The sequence below is a fragment of the Balaenoptera borealis genome (genome assembly GCF_965194805.1).
Source record: "Balaenoptera borealis genome assembly, contig: HAP1_SCAFFOLD_2444, whole genome shotgun sequence".
Classification (NCBI taxonomy): domain Eukaryota; kingdom Metazoa; phylum Chordata; class Mammalia; order Artiodactyla; family Balaenopteridae; genus Balaenoptera; species Balaenoptera borealis.
Genome location: NW_028121877.1, coordinates 23,308 through 28,586, shown reverse-complemented (window position 1 = coordinate 28,586; position 5,279 = coordinate 23,308). Strand labels below are relative to the sequence as shown.

The following is a 5,279-nucleotide window of genomic DNA, read 5'->3' as shown; positions in this document are numbered from 1 at the left end:
GCGGCGGCGGCGGCGGCGGCGGCGGCGCTCCTCCCCCGCAGGCAGTGCCAAGCGAGCTCCCAGCTCGCGGCGGCGGCGCTCCTCCCCCGCAGGCAGCGACAATCGAGCTCCCGGCTCGCGGCGGCGACGGCGGCGCTCCTCCCCCGCAGGGAGCGCCAGTCGAGCTCCCAGCTCGCGGCGGCGGCGGCGGCGCTCCTCCCCCGCAGGCAGCGCCAACCGAGCTCCCAGCTCGTGGCGGCGACGGCGGCGGCGCTCCTCCCACGCAGGCAGCGCCAATCGAGCTCCCAGCTCGCGGCGGCGGCGCTCCTCCCCCGCAGGCAGCGCCAATCGAGCTCCCAGCTCGTGGCGGCGGCGGCGGCGGCGGCGGCGGCGGCGGCGGCGCTCCTCCCCCGCAGGGCAGCGCCAATCGAGCTCCCAGTTCGCGGCGGCGGCGGCGGCGCTCCTCCCCCGCAGGCAGCGCCAAACGAGCTCCCAGCTCGCGGCGGCGGCGGCGGCGGCGGCGCTCCTCCCCCGCAGGCAGCGCCAATCCAGCTCGCGGCGGCGGCGGCGGCGGCGGCGGCGGCGGCGGCGGCGCTCCTCCCCCGCAGGCAGTGCCAAGCGAGCTCCCAGCTCGCGGCGGCGGCGCTCCTCCCCCGCAGGCAGCGCCAAGCGAGCTCCCAGCTCGCGGCGGCGACGGCGGCGGCGCTCCTCCCCCACAGGCAGCGCCAATCGAGCTCCCAGCTCGCGGCGGCGGCGGCGGCGGCGCTCCTCCCCCGCAGGGAGCGCCAGTCGAGCTCCCAGCTCGCGGCGGCGGCGGCGGCGGCGGCGGCGGCGGCGGCGGCGGCGGCGGCGGCGCTTCTCCCCCGCAGGCAGCGCCAATGGAGCTCCCAGCTCGCGGCGGCGGCGGCGGCGGCGGCGCTCCTCCCCCGCAGGCAGCGCCAAACGAGCTCCCAGCTCGCGGCGGCGGCCGCGGCGGCGCTCCTCCCCCGCAGGCAGCGCCAATCCAGCTCGCGGCGGCGGCGGCGGCGGCGCTCCTCCCCCGCAGGCAGTGCCAAGCGAGCTCCCAGCTCGCGGCGGCGGCGCTCCTCCCCCGCAGGCAGCGACAATCGAGCTCCCGGCTCGCGGCGGCGACGGCGGCGCTCCTCCCCCGCAGGGAGCGCCAGTCGAGCTCCCAGCTCGCGGCGGCGGCGGCGGCGGCGGCGCTCCTCCCCCGCAGGGAGCGCCAATCGAGCTCCCAGCTCGCGGCGGCGGCGGCGCTCCTCCCCCGCAGGCAGCGCCAATCGCGCTCCCAGCTCTGTTCTTTTGTTTTTTTTTTTTTGAATTCTGAGATTTTTCATTTGAAGTAAATCTTAAAGCTATTAAATTCACAAATATGCTAATTTAAATACCCAATTCTATTATCTAAAACACACATTGCAAACATACAAATATCTATTCTCTCCACATGTCAGAGCCCATTCATTTCATGGTTTGGAAATGGGGAGAATAGATCCCCTTAAACTGCAAGTCAGCAGGTGTTTCTTTACAGTTAACTTTAGCAAAATTCATACAAAATATTAATGAACAATGATCTTCTTTACTTGTTAACTCACAAGGAAACACCTTCAAAACTGCATTTTGTTAAAGTTTCTGTACTAAAATGTAGAAAAACTGAACTACACAAATATTGAAAAGTTTAAAATTCCTTAATTTTTTATTCCTGGTACCACTACCACAATTTACAGGGCAATATACCTGATGTAATGAAAAGAAAAAGACAAAGCTACAACAGATAAAAGACCTCAGGAATGTACATCTAATTGACCCTCCGTTGCATGAATCAATAGCTGCACTTTTTGCAAACTGTGGCTAGGACAGTCCTGAACAAGAAGGGTTTCCTGTTTAAGCTGCAGTAACTTTTCTGACTATGGATCATCGTTCCTTCTGCGGCAGGTTTTTACAGTTCCTCTAATGCATTTGGGACGACTGTCTCAAAGTAACCTGCAGCTTTCCTGACAACTCCTCGCTCTCTCTCCTGCTAAGAACTGTAGCCCTTTTCTTCTGAGTTTTGAGAACCTTCTGCTACCATATCCACCACTTCCACCACCAGATCCATAACCACCACCATAGGGACTTCCCGAGCTTCTTCCACCAAAACTGCCCCCCTTCATGGGTCCATAATTTGATTGCTGTTGTCCACTATAATTTCCAAAATCATTATAGCTCCCACCACCACCACCATAGTTACCTCCAAAATTTCCTCCTTCATTGTAAGCATCATATCCTCCACCACCGCCACCATATCCACCATCTTGGTTTCCATATCCTGGTCCACCACCACCATAGCCTCCTCTACTACTGTAACCAGGACCACCACCATCGTTACCACCGTCGCCTCCAAATCCGTTTTATCCACCATCACCTCCTCCATAACTACCTCTGCTGCCACCACCTCCACCACCATAGCCTCCTCTTCCACCAAAGTTTCCACCACGGCCAAAGTTACCTCCACCACCTCCAAAGTTTCCTCCACGACCCATAAAGTTGCCAGATCCACCTCCACGACCTCTCTGTGATCCAGCAGATTGCATTTCTTGTTTAGAAAGGGCCTTTTTCACTTACAATTATGCCCATTAATAGTGTGGTATTTCTGAACAACAATTTTATCAACTGTATCATGATCATCAAAAGTTACAAAAGCAAATCCTCTCTTTTTTCCACTCTGCCTGTCTTCCATAACTCCTATGGTTTCAATCTTGCCATACTTTTCAAAGTAGTCTCTCGAATTACATTCTTCTGTATCTTCTTTAATACCACCAACAAAAATTTTCTTCACTGTTAGACGGGCACCAGGCTTTACAGAATCCTCTCTAGAAACAGCTCTCTTTGGTTCCACTACACGCCCATCAACCTTGTGTGGTCGAGCACACATTGCTGCATCCACCTCTTCAACCCAAGAGTAAGTCACAAAACCAAAGCCCCTGGAACGGTTTGTCTGGGGGTCTCTCATCACCACACAATCTGTAAGTGTGCCCCATTTCTCAAAATGTTCTCTTAAGCTATCGTCTGTAGTTTCAAAGCTCAGACCACCAATAAACAGTTTTCTCAACTGTTCTGGTTCCTTTGGATCATGGCCCTCCTCCCCCCGGCGGCGGCGGCGGCCGGAGTCGGGCTGGGGGCGACCGGGCGGCGGTTTTACCTCCGTTTTGAGACCGGACTCGCCTCTTCCAAGTCGAGTTCAATATGGGACCGAGAGCCCAGCTCTGTTCTATGTTGGGCCATTTTACTTCAGCCCAAAAAAATTTCTTCTAGTATTCCCTAAGGTCTGCTGGGGATCAGTTTTCTTATTTTTCATTTATCTGTATTTGATTTTTTAAAATTGATTCCAATTTTCTGTTGAGATTCTCCATATTTTAATCTATTAACCCCCATCTTTTACTCTCAATATAGTCATTTTAAAGTTCTGTGCTAACTCCAGAATCTGAATTCCCTCTAAATCAATTTTTCTTGGTTTTTTTTTTTTTTTTTTTTTTTTTTTTGTCTTAAGTTTTAGTCACTTTTTCCTGCTTCAGGAATTTCATAATTTTTGATTGTGTGCTGGACGTGGTGAATAAAAAATTCATAGAGACTGAAGATGCTATTACTTTGCACCAGAGAAGATTTACCCTTTTCTCTGTGAATCAGAGTGGCTGATCATTTCAGTCATTTCAGGAATTTTACTAGGTCAGAACTGGGTTGGAGCTTTAGTTGTCTCATCCTACCTATGATTTTTCCTAATTTGTGGCCTCCCTGGATTTTTGCTGTGAGCCTGACAGGTCTTTGATTCTTCAATAAATACAGTCAGTTATTGACTTCAGTCTTTCAGATGTTTGAATTCAGCTCTTTAGGCTCTCAGTTCTCACAGCTTCAGAGTATGGCAAATGTAAGGAGAGACCAGCTATGTATTTGTTGCCGTTACACTTTCTCAGTGAAAATTTGTCTCATAAACACTGAAACATTGCAGATGATTTCACTTTTTCTGACTCAGCCCCCTTCTTGGGGATGGCACTTCTGGGTTTTTACTGTGAGTCTGGTAGGTCTCTAATTCCTCACTTTGGAAAGTTCTCTCCCTCAGGCATTAGGTATTTAGCTTCCTGCTTTATATAGGTTCAAAAACTGGCAAATGTCTTGAAGAGGAGACCTAATGATTGTCACAGGCCCCTTTATCTAGCGGGATTTGGTTTGTTAGTGCCATGACTGTGCAGGAAATTTCACTCTGCTTTCTTGGCTCAGTCCCCCATCATCCTATACCACCCTGACACTAAGGAAATGTCCTGTGGGGGAAATCGGCTTGACATTCTGCTAGATTTCACTCCATCATGCCAGCAAATGAGTTCATCAAAAGGTATGGTGATTTCTCTTTTCCAGTGGAGTATGTCTCCCTACACCAAACCCCTGCTCCAAATCTCTAAATGTCCCTCTCTAGCATATTAGTTGATATTGTTTCTTGATTGCTTCCTTAGCTCGATGATCTTTTATTCAAGTTTGTTTGCTCGTTGCAGCAGGAGTGATGGCCTGTGCCTACCTAGTGCAGGCATGTTATTATGGAGATATGGCTTTGGTCCCAGACACCACAATAAGGAGAATATCATAAGAAAGCAAGTCACACGAGTTGTTTGGTTTCCCAGTGCATGTACAAGTTATGTTTATGCTATACTGTAGTCTATTAAGTGTGCAATAGCATTATGTCTAAAAAAAGTACATATCTTAATTTGAAAGTAGACTTTAAGAATGCTACCCATCATCTGAGCCTTCAGCAAGCTGTAATCTTTTTGCAATAGTAACATCAAAGATCACTGATCACAGATCATGTAACAAGTATAATAGTGAAAAAGTTTGAAATATTGTGAGACTTACCAAAACATGACATAGAGACACGAAGTGAGCAAATGCTGTTGGAAAAATGGCACCACCAGTAGAGCTGCTTGACACAGGGTTGCCACAAACCTTCAATTTGTAAAAAAAAAAAAAAAAAAAAAAAAAAAAGCATTATCTGCAAGGTACAATAAAGTGAAGTGCAATAAAGTGAGGTATGCCTATACATCCTGCCTCAAAGCAGAAATCCTATTTAGATCACCTTTAATTTCTCTCTATGATATATCAATAGTTTTCTATTCTAATAGGGTTCTTACATTTTTTATTACACTTATTATTAGGTATATGATGTTTTGATGATAATGTAGATGGCATATTTTTTAGTTTTTAATTTTATAACTTTTCAGACACAGAAAAATGTTAGTGGAATTTTTTAATGTTTGGTCTCTTATCTGGCAACTCTTCTA

At 49.7% G+C, this 5,279-nt stretch overlaps 1 pseudogene across 1 annotated transcript; it reads right to left on the bottom strand.

Annotated features, from left to right (window-relative positions):
* Positions 1-1,996: 1,996 nt before the first annotated feature.
* Positions 1,997-5,071, bottom strand: LOC309622392 (heterogeneous nuclear ribonucleoprotein A3 pseudogene; annotated as a pseudogene). The gene is made up of 2 exons: positions 2,035-5,071; positions 1,997-2,003 (listed from the first exon to the last, which is right to left on the bottom strand). The product of its transcript is annotated as a heterogeneous nuclear ribonucleoprotein A3 pseudogene (transcript).
* Between the last annotated feature and the right edge of the window lie 208 nt (positions 5,072-5,279).